General features: G+C 33.3%; 1 long non-coding RNA gene, 2 other non-coding genes and 1 pseudogene across 3 annotated transcripts; 1 reads left to right on the top strand and 3 right to left on the bottom strand.

Annotated features, from left to right (window-relative positions):
* Positions 1 to 10687: 10687 nt before the first annotated feature.
* Positions 10688 to 12169, top strand: LOC112698070 (gibberellin 2-beta-dioxygenase 2-like; annotated as a pseudogene).
* Positions 12170 to 13916: 1747 nt separating this feature from the next.
* LOC112699572 (small nucleolar RNA R30/Z108) lies at positions 13917 to 14019 on the bottom strand. Its single transcript, XR_003152519.1, has one exon. It is a non-coding gene; the product is annotated as a small nucleolar RNA R30/Z108 (small nucleolar RNA).
* Positions 14020 to 14104: 85 nt separating this feature from the next.
* On the bottom strand, positions 14105 to 14214 carry LOC112700637 (small nucleolar RNA Z107/R87). Its single transcript, XR_003153542.1, has one exon. It is a non-coding gene; the product is annotated as a small nucleolar RNA Z107/R87 (small nucleolar RNA).
* An 812-nt stretch (positions 14215 to 15026) lies between these two features.
* On the bottom strand, positions 15027 to 16199 carry LOC140173561 (uncharacterized). Its single transcript, XR_011862841.1, has 2 exons — positions 15891 to 16199; positions 15027 to 15741 (listed from the first exon to the last, which is right to left on the bottom strand). It is a non-coding gene; the product is annotated as an uncharacterized lncRNA (long non-coding RNA).
* Between the last annotated feature and the right edge of the window lie 5806 nt (positions 16200 to 22005).

Raw genomic sequence — 22005 nt, 5'->3', positions numbered from 1 at the left:
TAGCAAAATATACACCGGTTCATGAACAAGAATCCTATTATCACCAATTTATCACGTAAGGAGTTGAAACTTCTTATCAAACTTACGTTCTAAATCAAACCAAACATAATATTAATGCAGGTGAATAAAATGCTAAACTTCTTAACCGCTTTACTTTACAAATAAAAATAAATTTAACATTAATGCGGGTTAATCAAATTCTAAACATTCTAAATAAATATATAACCTAATAGAAACTCGTTGCAACATTAAACACGAAACCCACAGTCCCTGTGCCTTACATGAACTTATAACCACATCGCACTGCATATTCAACAACCACATCACAGTACAATAAGCAGCACCCACAAAATCCAAATTAAAATTCACCTAAAAGGTTTTCATACTAGACCCATGAAAAAAAACACTTATTTACCTATAGCTCCGTCGATGCTATTGCCCGATTTGTTCATTCCACAACAATCTTAAACTAAACAATGCAATGTCGATCACCTCAAAACACCCTTCCAGGAATCCCTGAGCTTATTTCTAGTGGGAGTATGTTCTTCTCGCTATTTATGGTTCTCACCAACCTATCACCCTCTTCCTTTATTAACCACCCAATTCTTCTTGACTTCCTTCACTGAATTTCGTTCCCATTAAATTCTCCAAATAACTTATGGCGACCCGACCCAAAATTCACACCCAACCCATGCCCGTTCAAACTGCAGGCAAGTTGCCTCTTGCAAAATACCTTATTCGTGGAGCCCAACAAGAGAAAACAACCAATTTGCTATCATCACCGAACAACCCATTTGGTCCAACGTGTATTTCGGTCCAATATAGACCCAACCAGAACAGACCTCATCTAATTTTCTAGTTGCAATTTGGCTCAAATCAGACTCCTAACGCGCTCCTGTTGCTAAACAAGGCTCCTAACATGCTCTTCTTATTGTTAAACAGAAACAGGCTGACACATCGTACAGAAGAGACAGCAAATGTGTCAAAAACATACATGAATTTTTGTACATCTGTATGAAACTCAAAATCTGTACCGTAAAATGACTCAAAATACAAATATAAAATTATTTGTTCATTTACTTTAATTTTATTTAGATTTCACAAAAAATTATCATAATTTTTGAATATATAATTCACCCTTTTTGAGTATCAAAGCATGTAGTAATTAACTATCGATGTATAGTTGTAAAGAGTGACTTACGCTAGCAATCAAAATATTGCCATATGTCATGACGGTGACCAACCCAAAAGTGTGTTTAAGAAAAGATTGATAATGATTTTTTATATCATGGTTAAAATTTTTTTTCAGTAATAATACGGAAAGTCTAAAATTTTATGTAATGATAAATCATGCCCCTTGTAGTAATAAGCAATGCAAGGATGAGATGTGTTTTACACATAATTATTAATCAAATTATGTATAAATGATTGAGAATAGAGTATTATTATACTATACCTTTTTTCTATTACCCCTTTATCGACATACATCTTGGCTAAAAAAACCAAATATTAATAAACTCAAAATTAATTAATAGTAATGTTATAACTACTTTTACTAATATATTAGCCTTAATTAATTAATATACAACTTAATATTTATGAAGACTACATTAATTTCTTGAAGAAAAATAATAAATTCATCATCAAGATAAATTTTAGATTATTATGGTCAACTTCATTTTATTGCATGGTGAAGTAGTTATATGGGAGAGAAAAAATACTGATATATTTTCAAATGAAAATATTTGGAGCCGTATTTTCAATGCATTCAGTTTTTACTTTTGTATTCCTTAATTACTGTTAAAATAAATAAATAATTTTAAATATGATAAATATATAATTATAAGTATTAAATAAAATAAAATAATTTTATGTTATTAATTATCTCCCTAGTATTATTCTTTTTAAAATAGTTGAATATCCTGTTGCGACTTTAAAATTTCAATACATTCATGATAAAAATGAAAAAATTTAGCTATAAATTTTGTATAAAACGATCGTGAACCCATTTATATTAAAAAAATTAAATTATTGTTAGATAAATGTTTATAAATGATTATATTATATATTATGAAATTATTTCTTTTAAAAATTTAAACCGATAAAAAAACACACATAAATGATTATATTTCGAACACATTTTTTTATATAAAAGTTTTTTTAAAATTTATGTAATTTTTTTATAAAAATTTGAAATGATATTATGAAATTAATTATCCTAAAAATTTAAGCATAAAAGCATATAAATGATCATATTATTAAAAAATTAAGAATAATTCAAAATAGTTTAGAATAAAAAGGATAACTTGTCAAAGTGGATTGACATATAATAAATAATGTGCCTCCAATAAGCAATTCTCTTTTCATAATTAGTAAGTGGCTAGCTATTACGTTGTGCTACACTTCTTTTCATAGTCAATCGCTTATGGAGGTTAAAAATCGAAGATTCCTTCCCCTCTACTATCAATTCATGCACACAGATTACAATTTTATATATATATATATATATATATATATATATTCCTTCCTTCTCCTCTGAGGTCCATTATATATATATATATATATATATATATCACCGTCTTAGTCTGTCACTCTTGTCTTTCAAAATCCACGCCTCTTTACATTAGAATAAAAACCGATTATGTGCGAGAGTGATGTGATTCTTTAATAACAAACTATATTTGACGGAAAGCAACATATAATCATGAAATCAGAACCTTTAAGTTATATTGTATCTTAAATTAACAAAATATGTGAGATAATTGATTTGTTAACATGGAGCCTACTTCCTAAAAAAGGTAAAATATACATATAAACAAATTAAAGTATATATTATATGAACTGCAATCACGTTACCTATAAGGTTTATCATAAGCCATTAAACCTAGCTATACATATAGCCTGCCTTTTGGGTTAAGAAAATGCTTTCAATTCAACATTTAAGCTATAAAAAATTCTTTACCAACATATGCTTTATCACTTATGTATTTTGATGTGATGTCCATTATTTATGAGGAATGATATTTCTATTCAGTGGCAACTAACAAAGGGTTAGCAAATTTTCTTTTCAATCGCACATTTATACTCTTTTTACTACAATAATACAATATGTATGTGGTTGAAAAATGAATTCTTTTGCTTGATAAAATTTTAAATTTATACAGATATCATTACCCATCCATTATTTAATATAACACGAAAAATTGAAAATACTATGAAATCAACACTTTTAGTGTAAAAAAATAGAAAATAAACTAATATTAATCCAAATATAAAATAAAAATATTAATTACCTAATAATATTTCCCTTATCTATAACACATTATTAAAGTTTAAATGATATTTTCTCTTGGGATATATAACTTATTACGGATCCACTCCCATGACCTATATCAATTTAAAGTACTTAAAATCAAATTCAAAATTAAACCTAATTTCTAGAAGAAAGACATGGACAACTAACTAGACAGGCATAACTTTTGGCTTTATATCCGAAATTGACTGTTACCCCCACTAAACGGGTAATTTTTGTGCTAGAGTAGAATAAAGAATGTTTGGTAACAAAAATATATTTAAAAAAATTATTAAAAATTATTATTTTTTATTTATTTAATATACTTTATAATAAATAAATATTAAATAAAATAAATTTAAATTATTTGGATGGATTGTTTTTTATTTTCCTAGCCTTATGTCGGAGTAGAATTATGCCTTCATTTATAAGCAGAATTATATACCCAGCTGAAAAGTGATAAAAAGGCAACTGTTTATATCCATTTGTCATATTTTATGAAGTGAATACTATGGTGCCTTTACATTGTGCCTAATTTATTAAAAAAGATAAATATATAATATTTAATAAATTTTAAATATTTTATTTTTTAATTTAAATATTTTATTTTTTATTTTTAAAAATAAATTAGACAATTTAGATATCATAGTAAAAAACACCATAAAACTCACTTTTCATGAAACTATGCTGCGTATATTTTATTCCTTAGAAAAGACAGGGACCTTACTATGTTATTCGTGTACTCTATCATAATCATGTCATATATGGTTCCATGTATTCACAATTCCAATATCTCACACTCACATTTGCACTTACAAAAATAAAGAAATAAATAAATAATACTAAGATACGATGTAGCCTTATATTGTTAGATTTCACTAATAACATAACCAAGATATTTCAAACTAATTTAGCTTTTAACTCATTCATTTTTTTAAGTATTAAACATTTAAATTTTATCTTAGGTATATAATAATCTATTGTTCAGTGGCACATATATAATTTTTTTGCCATTCAAAAATCAATCGGGCAAAAAAAAAAAAAGAAAAAACTCAAGATATTCTATACCCTATAATTACATAATCGGTTTCTCCTTAACTACTGTCATGAAACCACTCATTTCAAAAGTTTAAGCTAATAGGAGAAGGTAACATTAATGGTTATATCTCTAACATTCTCCCTCAAGCAAGAGCCTCTCTTTTGGGTTTGCTTGATTTTCTATTCTTTTTCACTTTTTGGGTCTCCAAGGATCGAACTCTTGACTTTTCGGACATAGAGCTCTGATACCATATCATGAAACCACTCATTCCAAAAGCTTAAGCTGATAGGAGAAGGTAACATTAATGGTTATATCTCTAACATTGAAAGGTATCAGAGATCCAGATGAAAAGCAGAATCGAAGTAGAAGAAGATGTTAGAGTGTTGTGACAGTCATAGAGAATTCCAGAATTTAAGAGAGAGTTCTAGAAATTAGGGTTACAGAAGTGAAGTGTAAACTGAGCTGTGATCTGCTATTTATACATAGTGAGGGCTGTAACAAACTAATGTCAGCTCACCATATTCCTAACTAATTGACAACTCAGATAACAGAACTCAGATAACAGAATTGGTGCCAAGCCACTAACTATTAACTGCCTATACGCTACTCCTAACATTTTCCCTTAACCTGAGGGGTGCTGCTTCCCTGGTATAGCCTCACTGAAATCCTCCCTTGAACTTACGGGAGGTCGTGGTGTGTATGTGGCAACCCGAAGCTTTGGCCTAAGACTGTGGAAAGCTTCCTGCGATAGTGGCTTAGTCAGTATGTCTGCAAACTGATCTTGTGAGGGTATGTGAACTACATGAGCTACTTGCTGCACTACTCTGTTCTGTACAAAGTGTAGATCTATCTCAAAATGTTTTGATCGACTGTGGTGAACTGGATTTCGGGTCATCAGTACTGTGCTTTGGTTGTCACATAACATTGTGGGTGCTGGGCCAGGTGGTAAGCACATCTCTAATAGTAACTTTTGCAACCAAATTGTGTCTGTCATAGCATCAACTAACGCCCGAAATTCAGCCTCCGTGCTGGACCTTGAGACTGTTCGCTGCTTCCTACTCGACCAGGTAACTAAATTTGTGCCAAGAAAAATACAGTATCTTGATACGGACTTGCGATCGTCAGCGTCTGTGGCCCAGTCAGAATCACTGAAAGCCATGATTCTTAAGGTGTCGCTCTTGTGGATCTGTAACCCTAGATCAATTATCCCGGCCAGGTAGCGAAGAATCCGCTTAACTGCTTTCTAGTGCAGATCTGATGGAGCATGCATGTATTGGGACACGTTGCTGACAGAATAAGCAATCTCAAGTCTGGTAATGGTAGCATACTGAAGCCCCCTACCACAGATCTGTATAATGAGGGATTTTCGAAGGGAGATCCCATGCTTGCTGTGAGGTTGGGATTGCTGAGCATAGGAGTCGGCACTGGTTTGGCATCTGGCATGTTGGCTCTTCCTAGAAGCTCTTTGATGTATTTGGACTGTTTGAGAAGAAGGGAATCCGGCGAGTTCCTGACCACTTCGACTCCGAGAAAGAAGCTCATTTCTCCTAGATCTTTGAGGGTGAATACCGCATACAACTGTTGAATTAAGCTTTCAATTTCAGTGGCGCTGGTGCCCATGACGAGAATGTCATCTACATAGGCTAGAAGATAAGTGGTGGACATCGAGCAGGAACGCATAAAGAGACATGGATCCGAGGTTGTACTGGTGAATCCAAAGCTGAATAAGGTGCTGCTGAGCTTGAGGTACCAGGCTCGTGGGGCTTGTTTCAGCCCATAGAGTGCCTTCTCTAGTTTACATACCACACCAGACCCATGCTCATAGCCTTCTGGCTGCACCATATAGACCGTCTCATGCAAGTCCCCATTGAGGAACGCATTGTTAAAGTCAAACTACCGGACCTTCCAGCCCTTTGTCATGGCAACTGCGAGAACTGTCCTTACTGTAGCAGGTTTAGCTACTGGGCTGAACACCTGATCGTAGTCCAATCCTTCTCTCTGATAAAAACCCTTTGCAACCAACCTTGCCTTGTACTTTTGCACCTTTCCATCAGCCTGCCGTTTGACCCGAAACACCCATTTGCACCCAATTGTTTTTGTGTCAACAGTCTCAGGGACCAATCGCCAGGTATTGTTCTTCATCAAGGCACCAAATTCCTCATCCATGGCAGCCTTCCAGTGTGGCGAGGATAGTGCTTGAGCAACCGTGGCAGGTTCAGTCTCTGTGAGGTCCAGTAAAGAACTCTGTAGTTGAAGATGATACACTTTTGGCTTGAAGATACCTGCGCGTGACCTAGTGATCATGGGGTACGTCCGAGTGGGTGCTGACTGATCATTTGTCTCAGTTAACCATGCATCAGAATAAGAGGAAAACACAGTAGTAGAAGAGCAAATATCTGTATTATTAGATAATGAACAAGAATCAACATTAGTAGTATTGGTTGTGTGCTCTAAGGTGTGAGAGTTGGAAGGGGGAGTTGGTGAGGGTGCACTAGCTGCTGGGTTGGAACAGGGTGGGTGTGAAGGAAGGGGAATGGAGCTGGGTTGAGGCTGCTGCGCTGTGTACTGAAGGGCAGGGGCTATTGGGTGTGGAGTAGGTCTGAAGAACTGGGTTGATGTAGTGTGAGCATGATGGGTGGGTGTGAAGGAAGGGGAATGGAGCTGGGTTGAGGCTGCTGCGCTGTGTACTGAAGGGCAGGGGCTATTGGGTGTGGAGTAGGTCTGAAGAACTGGGTTGATGTAGTGTGAGCATGATGTGGTACAGCACAGGTAGAGATTTGGTCATTGGTAAAATTTGAAAATAGGACAGGGAAGGAAAATTCAGTCTCATCAAATATCACATGTCTGGAGATCAGGATTTTACCAGCTTGAGTTAGGCACTTGTATCCTTTGTGGAAGGGTGAGTAGCCAAGGAATAGGCACTTTAAGGTCTTAAAGGCAAACTTGTGGGGCTGATAGTGTCTTAGCTGGGGATAGCAGGAGCAGCCAAAGGTCTTAAGAGCTGTATAGTCAGGTAGTTGCTTGTTTATAAGCTCATACGGTGATTTTTGGTGAGTAACAGGTGAAGGCAGTCGGTTTATGATGTGAGTGGCTGTAAGAAAGGCTTCATCCCAAAATTTTAGCGGCATTGAGGCTTGGAATAGGAGAGTGAGACCCATCTCTGTTATATGTCTATGCTTTCGTTCAGCGCTCCCATTTTGCTCATGAGTACAGGGACAGCTCATTCTATGTGCAATCTCATGTTGCATTAGTGTCTTTGTGAAGGCATGAGAGGTGTACTCCTTTCCATTATCTGTCTGTAGTGTTTTGATTTTACAACCTGTTTTATTTTCAAAGAGCAATTTATATTGCAAAAAGGCTTGATGTGCTTGAGCCTTGTTATGCAAAAGATAAATGCATAAGTATTTTGTTACTGCATCGATGAAAATAATGTAATATCTGTATCCTGAACTGCTGATCATGGGGGCTGGTCCCCAAATATCTGAGAATACTAGTTCTAGAGGCTGAGAATATGGTGTGTAGAATGATGGTGGTTGAGCAGTATAACCATGATAAGATTCATCATATCCATAGGAATGATATGCATTATAGGAGGGATTACCATCATAGTAACTTGAAGGGGAAGGTTGCCATGATAATTGCTCATATGGATATGGCTCCCTTCCTGGGAATTCGTCTATCCCATAATGTGAGCCATCATTCAAGTTTTCATCGCCTACAAAATAGTCATAGTCATATCCAAAACCACAAGGACGAGAATTCATAGTGGCAAATAGAAACAAAACCAATAGAGATCTTAAAACTAACAAAAACTAACAAACAAACAAAAGACAAACATATTCACAATATTCACATATTTACATTAACCAAAAACATGGCACTCATGCGCATTCCCCGGCAACGGCGCCATTTTGACGAATGAATTTTTGCCGGTATAGAAATTATCAAGTAATCAATCGTAGTATAGTCTAAACCGACGCAAAATCCATCATCAAACAATTCTACAATCTATAACCGAGAGTATTAGTCCCGAGTCGTTCTTCCCTAGGAATGCTACAAGGATGCATGCTATTGGTTAAGTGGTCTTTTGTGGTCTAAAGAATGTGGCCTAGAGGTGTTAATAAAAGGGAACAACAATCAATCAATAGTAAAAACCTTGGCCAAGGTTGAACGTTGGAAGTTCCATCACTATAGTTTCCTTCAATTGTGATAACAAAGGAGTGTTGCTTCACTTAGTCAACCCCTAATTATAGAGGAAAGTTAAGTAAAAGTAACTAACTTGAGTCACAAGTCCTAGTCATACCCTAGGGAAGTCTAGCTTTAGTGCACTCCAAGTCAATTAGCAATTCTCAATTCTTAATCAACAATTGACATCCATTATTCAAGTGTCTCCAATGACTCAACCACTAGGCCAAGTGAGGGGATACTACTCCATATCTAAAGTTGGCATTTTCTCAAACACTTGGAGAGCAAGAATGAAAGACATAGCAAAATGGAGAGAAAAGAATTAGGATCAAAGCAATTCAATACAAGAGATTAACAACAATCAACAATGAACAACAATGAAAATGAAATCTTCAATGAATCAATAGAATCCAATCTAAGATTTATGAGAATTGAACAATTACAACACTAATGGAGATTAGAGAAGATGATCTACAACATGAACAAAGTAAATTGAGTGTTGTAATAGATCTCACCAAGGAATGGTTGAGAATTGAGAAAATGAAGATGAATCCTAGAGAGAAGTTGGAGTTTCTCTCTCTACAAAATGTAACTAACTAAAAAATATCTACCTAAGGATCTAAAATTAGTCTATGGATGTGAATGTGTGTCAATCCCCTTCAATCCTTGGCTCTTAAATGCATTTTGGCGCCAAAGTTGGTTGCTGAAACCTTCCAAAATCGTCAGGCACGTGTTGCAATAAAAGAATCACGTGCGGACCACGACGCGTGCGCGCACGGTGCGCGTGCGCGTCTCTGGCTAATTCTGCGATGTGCGCGCGAGCGCCTTGTGCGCGTACGCGTGCTTGGCCGAGATCAACTCTTTGGCTTTTTGTGCTTCTCTCCACTTGCATGCTTCCTCCCTTGCTTCCTTTGATCCATGCCTAGCCTATTTCAATCCTGTAATTACTAGCAAACACATCAAGGCATCTTATGGAATCAAAGAGAAATTAGAATTCATCAAAATAAGGATTGAAAAGCATGTTTTTACACTTAAGCACAAATATGGGAGAGATACAAAACCATGCTAATTCATAGGCTAAATGTGACAAAAGGTTATCAAAAAATACTCTAAATTCAATACAAAACAAACCGTCAAATTGGAGTTTGTCAGGTAGAGAGAGCGTTTGTGATTTTCTTGAGTCTAGACATGTATTCGGTTGCAGATCCTTGTAGTTTCATAGTTTTGATTTGTGCCTTTAGTTGTTTCACCTTTGACTTCAACCTTTTTGCAAAATACTCCTCTAGGTTATTCCAGATTTCACACGCATACTCACGGTTTGTTACCTGACTTGAAAAGGCTGGATCTATCGATGCAAAGAACCACGAAATGAGAAATTGATCGTCTTGCACCCATTCCAAAAATTCTTGCGTTTTATTATCTACAATTCTGTCTTCTTCAGAGGCGTATCGGCATGGAATTTTCTTCTGGTTCAGGTGATCCTTGAGACTGTTGGATTTGATGAACGCAAGGGCTTGGCGCTTCCATGGAGCAAAATTATTTTCATCTAGCTTCAAGGCTACAGTGTTGATAGATGTGCGAACTGCGTTGTTTGTTGTTGTTGCGGAGGCTGCTACAGAAGTGACGGTGACACTGGTGTCGGCCATGGATCAGAACCGGATTGCTCTGATACCATGAAAGGTATCAGAGATCCAGATGAAAAGCAGAATCGAAGTAAAAGAAGATGTTAGAGTGTTGTGAGAGTCATAGAGAATTCCAGAATTTGAGAGAGAGAGTTCTAGAAATTAGGGTTACAGAAGTGAAGTGTAAACTGAGCTGTGATCTGCTATTTATACATAGTGAGGGCTATAACAAACTAATGCCAGCTCACCATATTCCTAACTAATTGACAGCTCAGATAACAGAACTCAGATAACAAAATTGGTGCCAAGCCACTAACTACTAACTGCCTATACGCTACTCCTAACAACTACCCTACATATATAATATTTTTTTATTGCATGCTAGTACGGTATCAATGTTGATATCATCATTCTGCTTCGAAAAAATAGAGCAAATGTAGGACTGACAAAGAAAGTCAAGAAGAAATCAATTAATAAACGACACAACCCAAAGCATAATATATACACTTTATATGCATAGAAAATATAGAAATTCAAAAAGGAGTTTATTCTGTGTCTCACGTTGAAATAAATAAAGTAAGAAAGCAACAAAAATATAAAATACAAGGTAGCAAGATGAGCACTAAATTAAAGGTTGTGTGATACAATTTAGAAAAAAGTCAAAGTTATTATTGGCTTAATGTGAAAATTGATTGATGAATTGTAGCGGTGCGGTGAATGATTACATAGAAGGAGCCAAAGGAGTAGCATGTGAGATTCTTGATCTTGTGGTAGAGGGTTTGGAGTCCGAGACAAGTTTGCACTTAGCAAGTTAATCAAAGACGTGTAAAGTGACTCAGTGCTGAGGATCAATTACTGCCCTCCCAGCATGAACAAAATTAAACAAAGTACTTGGGATTGGGACATGGACCCATGTGCTACTTCAAGTTCAAAACTAGGTAACACCAACAATGCTATTGGCTTTGGGGAACACTCTGACCCTCAGATCCTCACCATCATGCGCTCTAACGACGTCGCCGGCCTCCAGGCCACCACCCACCACGGCATCTGGTTCACTGTCCCTCCTGACCCGCCTCACTTCTTCATCATGGTCGGCGATGCCCTCCAGGTTTAGTTTCTTCTCACCATAACTTGAATATCAAATCTTATTTAAAATAAATCCTCTCAATTTTTTTATTTAACAATGTTACGTGTGATTTTTAATTATTTAATATTTTTTCTTATATTTTTTTTAGTCTCATTTACAAAATGTATTGTAAAAGACCACACCAATTAATTGAAAAATTAAAATAACAATCGAGAGAATCCGATTTCAGTAATTTACTATGCTAGCATGTGTTGCTATTGGCAAATGGCAAGCCAATATTTAAATAGGCGAAGACTTACTTATAATTATCTTCACATAAAGTTAATAATTAAAAGTTATTAAATAATAATTTAATCAAATTTATCAAAATCATCTAACGATTCTCAAATATAAATTTCGCATAAAGACAACAAATTACATTGCTAAATGAATAGTTCAACCTCCAAAATTTGTTTTTTTCAGTGAAAAAATCCTTTTCTTTCTAAGGACATTTCATAGTTAAATTCTATTTATATTAATTGGTGTAACATGCATGAAAATAGAGTGATAAGTTATTATGTCATTTATTTATGAATGACCAAGTATGGTTACATGAATGAAGGTTTTTACAAATGGAAGGTTTAGAAGTATGAGACACAGGGTGCTGACTAACACACTGAAGGCAAGGATTTCAATGATGTACTTCGGAGCACCGCAACTAAATTGGTAGATCACTCCGCTGCCGGAGATGGTTTCACCACTGCAAAACCCAAGTCGGTATAAGCCCTTCACATGGGGTCAGTACAAGAAAGCTGTATACTCTCGTAGACTTGGGGACTCTCGGCTTGACCAGTTTAAGGTTCATCATAATACCCCTTATTAGCTGCTTGCTTCTCCATCAAATTTTAAATCTTGATTTCTTGATTTTTGTTTCTTTTTTTAAGTAATACTAGTTTGTTCTTCTTAGCATATAGTTTCTTCTATGGCTTTGAGAGATTTTGGTGGTGTTTAAGAAACTCGATTTAGGGATTATGATATACTTCGAGAAGACAAGATCATTTGATCGACCATGCTTGTTAAATATAAACAAGCATTTAAATCAAATTTTATTCAATATTGTTTACTATTGTTTTGATATGACATAGTCTATTTACTGATTATGACTTGAATGATGAATTAAGGATTGGTCAGTTAATTCATGTTAAGAAAGCTAAAAATGTTTTGGTTGAATAGGACCTTTGCATGATGTTTGTGCTTCAATTCAACATCCTGCTCCTAACTCTTCTCTCTTAGAACTTATTTGGATGAACTTTTTAAAGAAAAATCTTTTTTTCGAGTTATCTTTTTTTAAAACATCTCATGGAAAAATAAAAATAATTTTATATTAGAGTATCTCATACAAAAAATCTTTTTATCTATCAATTATGTTTGAATATAAAAATACTTTTTGTTTATTTATTACATAAAAATTTTTAAAAAAAAAGATCTTTTAAAAAAATATATAAATTACAACTTTTCAAAAAATATTTTTTTTAGTACTTTTACTTTTACTACTAAAAATTTATCAAATATATTAAAAATAAAAAAATATTTTTTTATTAAAAAAAATTTTTTTTATCAAAATAATGACACCAAAAAAACACTTAATCTTATTATTATTGATTTTGCTATTGGTAAAGAAGTGAAAAGTAAGAACAACTTTATGTCTATAATGAATTTTGAAAACAATAAAACTGTTAAAACTTCATTTTCTATCAACACACTTTTGCACTTTTTTTCCATTAATTAGTATTGTATAAGTAATTTATTTAGCAAGAATTTTCTGTTGTTTCACATGTTTATTCTTTTTTTTTTTACTTTGACATGTTTATTTTTGAGACTGATAGCTTGCAGTCTTACTGTCTTTGGGTGGGCACATGTAGGGTCCAGTAATATTTATTAGCACAAATGAGCTTAGTTATTAGCCCACAAAGCCCATTAAGCCTTGCAAAAGAAATGCTAAAGTGACATTAATCTCCACCGTTTTCAGTGGTTAGTTTGCTGTTGCAAGTATTACTACTGAGGTTCAAAGATGATTTAAACTTCGAATCGGCGACGTTTTCAACACTATTTCCCAATTTTACGAATCTCATGGATGATTATTCAATCAATTTCAGAAGCAGAATTCAATCAAAATAAATAGCATAAATTGGATGGGTGGGTGATACAATAAACCAATCAAAGAGAGTTTAATAATAATGTGGCAAAAAACGAGCATCGTAATAAAGATTTCAGAAGAGATAGCTTTGCGTCTTCATTGTCAAACTTTTTTTCCAATTTCAAAATTACAAAAACAAACTGAAAGAATAGGCTTAAGAGATCAGTCAGGTTTGCAGATTGACAGGCAAAGAAATCTCAAGAGAAAGAGAAAACACTGCATTTCGCTGCTTCTAATTCAGATTCAGATGCTAGAATGAAATTCTCGTATCCTCGTCAATCTTAGGTACAAATCTCGGTTATATCACTACTTTTGTCTCCTCCCTCTAAACCATATTATAGATTTGCTAGATCAATATTAGTAGAGAAATTAAAAGTGAAATCGATTTTATGTACATAATGTACTTCGAACACTTTAAAACCTTGTAGTTAAAAAAATGACACAGTGATAACAGAAAAAAGAAAGAACAGAAGGAGACAATAGAGCAGAAAACTTGTAGAAGAGGGGAAAGGAGATAACTCAGTGATGGCAAAGGTTTTTATGGTTCGATTCTGCCAGCAATGTTCCTCAACTAAAGATTTCAGAAGAGGGAGCTTTTATATCCTCATTGTCAAAACTCCTTTCCCCGTTTCAAAATGAAAGACAAAATTGAAAGAAAATGCTTAAAATAAAAGTAAAGAAAAGAGGACGAAGAAGCGTAAGAGATCACTCAGGTCAGCGGGGTGGTCGACACGCAAAGCAATCTCAAGAAAGAGAGAAAGCACTGCATTCCGGTCTGTTGAGCTTGAATTTCATGGAGTCATCACCGTGACCTCACAAACATCTTATATTAAAAAAACGAAAGAGAAGAGATGTTTTCAAAGATGAAAAAACACTAGAATCATGAATCGATAATCAACAAGAAATTGTTGAAAGGAACCTGTGCCGAGTGCTATACTGCTATCACATGAGGACGGTGATGAGAGATGACAAGAGTCTGAATTTATAGGATGCAATTAGGGTTATTGTACACAGAACAGAGAATACTAAACGCCGTCGTTTCCTTGCCTCAAGTGCTTAACTAGGTTTTCCGTTTTTCCCTTTGACCCTTTCCCTTATAAATTAATGTTGGGACTTGGGAGTTTTGATTTTGTTCTTATTTTGGTGGTTCATATAATTTTGAAAAATTTTTAATTAGATTTTTATTTTTTTTTAATTGAGTCTCTATACCAATTTTTTTTAATTAGATTTCTCTTGACAGTAATTAATTTAATTGTACAAAAATTCAATTAAGAAAAGAATTGGTGCAGAGATCTAATTAAAAAAAAGTATAAGGATCTAAGTAAAAAAAATTGGTGTAAGGACTCAATTAAAAAAAAATATAAAGACCTAATTAAAAATTTTACAAAACTATATAGACCAATAGAGTAATTAAACCTATTTAATTTTGATATTTCGTTTCTAACTCAAATTAAGAGATAATATTAATTTAAGGATTAGCACAAATATATTATCTGAACAGGGGATTAAAAATAAAACATGTAAAAATTTTGGAAATACTAAATTGTTCTCTTAATCTTTATTTATTTCTAAAGTTTAAGAAAAGAAGTCATACATTTTAAAATAAAAAGAAAGTCATACTGATGTATATGATCAAATTCTTAAATATCAAAGTATACACTGAGCATGTACAGCAAATGCTTAAAAATTCTGAAGTAATTACATAGTTAAGTTCAATATCTCCTTGAAGAAACGAAATCAAATACATATCCATCTACCAATTAATACCAAAATGGAAAATCCAAAGAGTGAACTTACACCACCATAAGCCCCCACTGCTAAGTAAAAATCATATCTATTGAAGCAAAAAAAAAAGGGAGCTACTCAAATGAAGATGCAAAAAACATCTTTTTATGAAGATGCTTTGTATAAAAGTGTGATTTATTGATTTGGCCACACTTCAAATAAAAACAACACTTTTATAACATATCAAAATCTAACCCTACATTCCATTATCTAAGGGTCAAAAAGAAAAATCATCACATGAAGACAATTATAATATCTTCATGGGAGTACCCACCAAAAAAAAATATCTACCCTAGCTAGTGTCTAAATATTTACCGACCATTTTATATAAACTTATAAAGTTAAGTTCCTCTGTTTTGCTGTCCTCAAAGTCATGGATAGCTTGAGTGCTATCATCAACCACAAGTACTTGTTCATACTCTTCATCTCCACTTCCACCGCCATCACCTCAATTTTATTATTTAGCACCCTCAACTTCAGCAATTTGTATAGCTTTTCCTGTGTCCTTTTTTATGTTTTATTTGTATATAAACCGTACTACGCAGTGAAATGAACCTAATATTCCATTTCCAAATTTCCAATCATTCTCTCAAGCAAATTAAAAATAGAAATTGAATTAGTAGCAAGCAAATGAGCAATGACTTAATCCAGTAGCTAAGGTAATTGTCAAAAAGAGCGAATAGGATCAGGTTTAAGCACAATACCGTACTAACAGCGAGGATAGATTCCATACATGTACAAGATGTGAAGAGCATGAATACCTAACCTGCACAGGAAGCTTCCAATTAATTGAGCCATGGAGAGCAGAGCATAGGAGAGCTTCAGGCAGAAAAGAGAGGAAGAATATCCGCAATTTTCGAATCGGATTTGGATAAACAACATGAGCCACGGAGAGCAGAGCATAGGAGAGCTTCAGGCAGAAGCCCGGGAATGAGGGGAAAGGGTGCTTCAACGTGATGGCAACTAATTAACAAACTAAACTAAGAGGAGAAAGAAGAGAAAATAGAAATAATACAACATAACTCACCTTGAGGCCTCTCTAGTAGTATAATACTGTGTCGGCCAGGTAGGTGGTTGGAAATTCATCAATGTTTCTGTGTGTAAGTATGAGTGACTGTTCATTTTATTTAATATTTTTTATTTATTAATTAGATTTAGATACAATAATATAATTTTTTTATTTACTATGATAAAATATTTTTTAAGTAAAATAAATAAATAAATAATCGTAGTTTTATTAAAATAAAAATTTCTGATTTTTTTAGTGAATTTACTTTTACTTAAAAAAATATATTAAAATTTAAAAAAGGGATATTTTTATTAAAAAATATTTATCCAAACACATAGAAAATAAATAAACTCCTAAAGATAACATAATTTTATTTAATTTAAATCATATCAATTTTCAGCTCAGAAATCGGTGTGAAAGTCTCAGACAATTTAGATATTTAAATCATAGCTTGAACAAGATTATCAACTGATGTCGGCAATCTGAACTTTCTCAGTCATCATTGACTTCATCACCCGCATCAAATTATTAATAAAATGTTAGAGACGGGGACAACCCGTGCAATTACCATGACAGAATGGATCGTTTAATTCTAAATAATAACATAATCGAATCAAAACGTACGGTAGGAAAAAATAACACGTTCGAATTAAGTGTTGACGATGCAACTAATGGGTGAAGTTAAAAGAGTTTCAATCTTGAACAAGTTTCAGAGAATCTAAGTAGCTTTGTTTCAGCAATGTGCAAAGTGCAAACCCTTTGAAAGCAATAATGAAACAACAATGTTAGGTGCAAACAAAAGCAACTCGATCATCAATATCAACGATATATAGATATATTAACAATATTCAAGTGAGGAAGAAAAATAAATTATAAGATCCTGCACAAAGCATTATTATTCTTCTTCATTTAGAAAGAATAATTCATATGAAGAGTGTCCTCAAAGGCGGAGCTGATCACATTCTAAGTTAATAGAAAGCATTTTAATTTGTGGACTATATTTTTTGAATCATGAATAATGGAGCACAGAGTAGCTATTGCTAATTTTTGTGGTGCAAACATGGTTTTGGACGAATATATATTTTTCGAGAAAAATATATTGTTTTATGTGGATCGGAACTCTTGGCGCGCGGTAGTGTGGGGAGCAAGAAATTAACTTGAACAAGAAGTTAAACTCACTGGGGTAGTGGCGGCTTATATTGACCAATTGAATAGACATCGTGTTTCTTTGACTTAACTTTATTTGCCCAATCATCCTGGCTAACTAAGATTGAAGATTTTAGTAACGTGACAACTGCTGTTAACAATTTCGGAAATTAAATTAATGTTAAGTGCTTAATTAGTAATAATATCCAGAATGAAATGCAACTAATATATGAGACTGAAAAAGATTTCTCGTTTTAAATTTATTTGTAAGAGTAGATTAACTGATGATAGTCTGGTAGTAACGTATTCAAACCTGGGACCTTAGAAGTCAAACCTTAAGCCACAAGCTTTGCCTCCAACCCAAGTGTTATTGCTAATCTGAATGTTATATAAAGTTCATTTTTGTTAAATTGTATTATATATTTAAGAAAAAGTATTGGTAAATAATGAAAATATTAAATAATGTAAATAATAGATATATCGAATGTTTATTTTATTAGTGTACGGATTTAGAGAGTTAATTTAGAGGTATAATGTGTTTTTATTTGATTGATGGTTGTTCATATTGTTCAACAAAGTCATTGTCCCCCTAACATTTTCCTATATTTAATTTAATTTAAAACAAGCACTGATAGAACACCTTGAGCGGATAAATTACCGGTTGAGTTTTGATAATCGGGAGAAAGAGGGACGAAAACAGAGAGCTTAGTATATGTTGTAATAAGAGCTGATGTGAATAGTCATGGATTACATGGGCGGTTGATTTTTTTTAAGTCAGACTGAACTTTACTGAAAATTAAAAATAAATATAAAGCACGATAATATAAAGCACGTCTTTAAATATAAAGCACAATAATAAAATAAATATTCTCTCTCTTTCTTTCTTTTTTATATACACGATAATATAAAGTACGTCTTTATTTTTTCTCTTCGTATACTATTAATATGATATTAATATATTATTATATTTATAGTAGCATAATAGTATTAGTAAATAATGATAATAGTATTTTTTATTTATACTTTATTTTATTACATCTTCTTAATTTATTTTATAACATGTTATTAGCACAAGACTTTGATCAACTTTTAGAAAGACTTAAGTAACAAATTTTCATTATGTTAAAACTTTCTCATCTTGAATTAAATGCTCTAGATATATCTGGAAATAATTATTTATCATGGATACTAAATGTTGAAATTCATCTTGATTCAATGAATCTTGGAGATACCAATAAGGCTGAAAATAATGTATCTCAGAAGGATAAAGCCAAGACAATGATTTTCCTTCGTCGTCATCTTGACGAAGGATTAAAAAATGAATATCTCACACTAAAAGATCCTGCAGATATTTGGAAAGACCTTGAAGAAAGGTATAATCATTAAAAGACAGTGATACTTCCTCAAGCCCGATATGAATGGACGCACTTGCGTCTACAGGATTTTAAATCCATAAATAAATATAATTCGGCAATGTTTCGAATCACCTCACGAATGAAATTATGTGGGAAAACGATAACTGATAATGATTGTTAGAGAAAACTTTATCGACCTTCCATGCCTCGAATGTGCTCCTGCAGCAACAGTATCAAGAAAAAAGATTTAAAAAATATTCTGAGTTAATTTTATGCCCTCTTGTTGCTGAACGCAACAATGAGTTGCTCTTAAAGAATCATGACGCGCGCCCAGCTGGCACCGCCCCATTTCCTGAAATAAATGCGGCAAATCATTACCCCAGAAGAGGTAAATGGCAGGATTTTAGTAACAAGAAAAATTATGGAAGGAAAAGGAATTATGTTCAAAAGAGAGGATCTCACCAGAAGTGGGATAAAGAAAGAAATATTGGGCAAAATAAATCAACAGAGGATAAGTGTTTCTATTGTGGTGGAAAGGGTCATTGGTCATGTACCTGTCGTACCCTAAGGCACTTTTATTCGATCTTTACGAAGCATTTTTGAGAAAGGATGATAAAGGAAAGGAAACAAATTTTGTTTCAAATGATGCTGAAAATTCCACCACTCATTATGATGTATCTGATTTCTTTGAGGATCTTGAAAAAAATATTGGTCATTTGATCAATGATGGAATATTTTAATATGTGAGATTGTTAAGTATTCATGTAAATAAATAATGTATGAAACTTATCGTTAAGTTTTATTTTCTATGTATTTAAGTTTCAAATATGATGTATATAAATAATGAAATATTAATGTTTATGAATTTTAAAATCATTAAATGTGTCAAGTTTTAAAATAAAATTTTAGTATATGACATTATGTGTAGTGTTTCTTAGAAAAATAATTTCAATCAAGAATTCAATTTGACTGTGCATGTATTACTACTCATTTTATTATTATTTATCTTTGAAGAAAATGGCAATGATATATGATGAAGATGTATGTCTTGCGGATAGTGCAAGTTCACACACCATTCTCAAAAGTGATATATATTTTACCCATCTTGTGCCAAAAGAAGAATATGTTAATACTATTATTGACTCAAGCAATGTAATAGAAGGCTCCGGAAGAGCTATAATTTTATTTTCTGGAGGAATAAAATTCATAATAAATAATACATTATTATCTACCAAGTCTCTAAGAAACTTGTTGAGTTTCAAGATATTCGCCGAAATAGATATCATATTGAAACAATGAATGAGGGAAATCATGAGTATTTATGTATCACAACTCATGAATTAAATAAAAAGGTTATATTAGAAAAGTTACCCTCACTTTAATCATGATTATATTATGCCAAGATTAGTGCAATAGAATACATGCCATTGTAAACCACAAGTTTACTAGCCCAAATGAATTCATAACTTGACATGATAGATTAGGTCATCCGGAAACAACCATGATGCGGAGAATTATTGAAAATTCCCATGGACATTCACTAAAGAACTAGAAGATTCTTAAATCTAGTGAATTTTGTTATGTTGCATGTTCTGAAGGGAAGTTAATTTTAAGGCCATCACTAGTAAAGATTGGATTTGAGTCCCCTGAATTTTTAGAAAGGATTCAAGGCAATATATGTGGACCTATTCATCCACCATGTAGATCTTTTAGATATTTTATGGTCATAATAGACGCATCTTCGAGATAGTCACATGTGTGCTTATTGTCTTCTCGCAACCTGGCGTTTGCGAGATTACTGGCTCAAAATTATTCGATTAGAAGCACAATTTCCAGAAAATCCAATCAAAACAATTCGTCTTGATAATGCTGGTGAATTTACTTCCCAAGCTTTTGATGCTTATTGTATGGCTAATGGAATAAGTGTTGAACATCCAGTAGCTCATGTTCACACACAAAATAGATTAGTAGAATCACTTATTAAGCGCCTCCAATTAATTGCTAGACCCTTACTTATGACAACAAATCTCCCAACTCAGTTTGGGGGCATGCTATTTTACATGCCGCAGCACTTATTCGTTTGAGGTCAACGAGTTACCATCAGTTTTCTCCTATGCAATTAGCTTTTGGCCAGCAGCCAAATGTTTCCCATTTAAGAATATTTGGGTGTGCGATATATGTTCCCATTGCATCACCTAATAGCACCAAAATGGGACCCCAAAGAAAATTGGGGATATATGTTGGATATGATTCTCCCCTTATAGTGAGGTATCTTGAGATACAAACTGGAGATATATTTAAAGTCCGGTTTGCGGTTTGTCATTTTGATGAATCAAAATTTCCAACATTAGAGGGAGAGAATAGACTTTCTAAAAAAGAACTTAATTGGAATGCATCATCCTTGATGCATTTAGATCCTTGATCAGGGCAATGTGAACTAGAAGTTCAAAAGATTATACATTTGTAAAGAATAACAAATGTGGTAACAGCCTATTTATATGGCTCATTAGATCGGAATATCTATATGAAAGTCCCTGAAGGACTAAAGATATCTAAACCATCCAATGAGTATTCGCAAGGGTTATACTCAGTCAAATTGCAAAGATCTTTATATGGTCTAAAGCAATCTGGACGAATGTGGTATAATCGTCTTACTAAATATCTGGCCAAAAATGGATTGAAGAATGATGATATCTGTCCATGTGTTTTCATAAAAAAATATGCATCTGGATTTATTATAATTGCTGTGTACGTTGATGATTTAAATATCATTGGAACTCTTGAAGAGATTCCAACAATTATAAAAACTCTAAAAGAAGAGTTTGAGATGAAAGATCTTGGAAGGACTAAATTTTGTCTCGACCTACAGATCGAGCATATGAAAAATGGAATCTTTATTCATCAAACAACATACACAAAAAATATCTTGAAAAGATTTTATATGGATAAGTCACATCCATTGAGTACCCCAATGATCGTAAGATCTTTGGATGTGGAAAAAGATCAATTCCGTTCTAAGGAAGAAAATGAAGATATTCTTGACCCTAAAGTACCATATCTTAGTGCCATTGAAGCGCTAATGTATTTTGCTAATAGCACAAGACCCGATATATCATTTGCTGTAAACTTACTAGCAAAGTATAATTCCTCTACAACCAGAAGACATTGAAATGGAATCAAATAAATCTTTCGATATCTTTATGCAACGGTTGATATGGGATTGTTTTATCCATATGGATCCAAGTCACAACTAGTTGGCTATGCAGATGTTGGATACTTGTCTGATTCACATAAAGAGAGATTTCAAAC

This window comes from Arachis hypogaea, chromosome 6 (genome assembly GCF_003086295.3).
Source record: "Arachis hypogaea cultivar Tifrunner chromosome 6, arahy.Tifrunner.gnm2.J5K5, whole genome shotgun sequence".
Lineage (NCBI taxonomy): Eukaryota > Viridiplantae > Streptophyta > Magnoliopsida > Fabales > Fabaceae > Arachis > Arachis hypogaea.
This window is presented reverse-complemented; position numbering and strand designations above follow the sequence as displayed.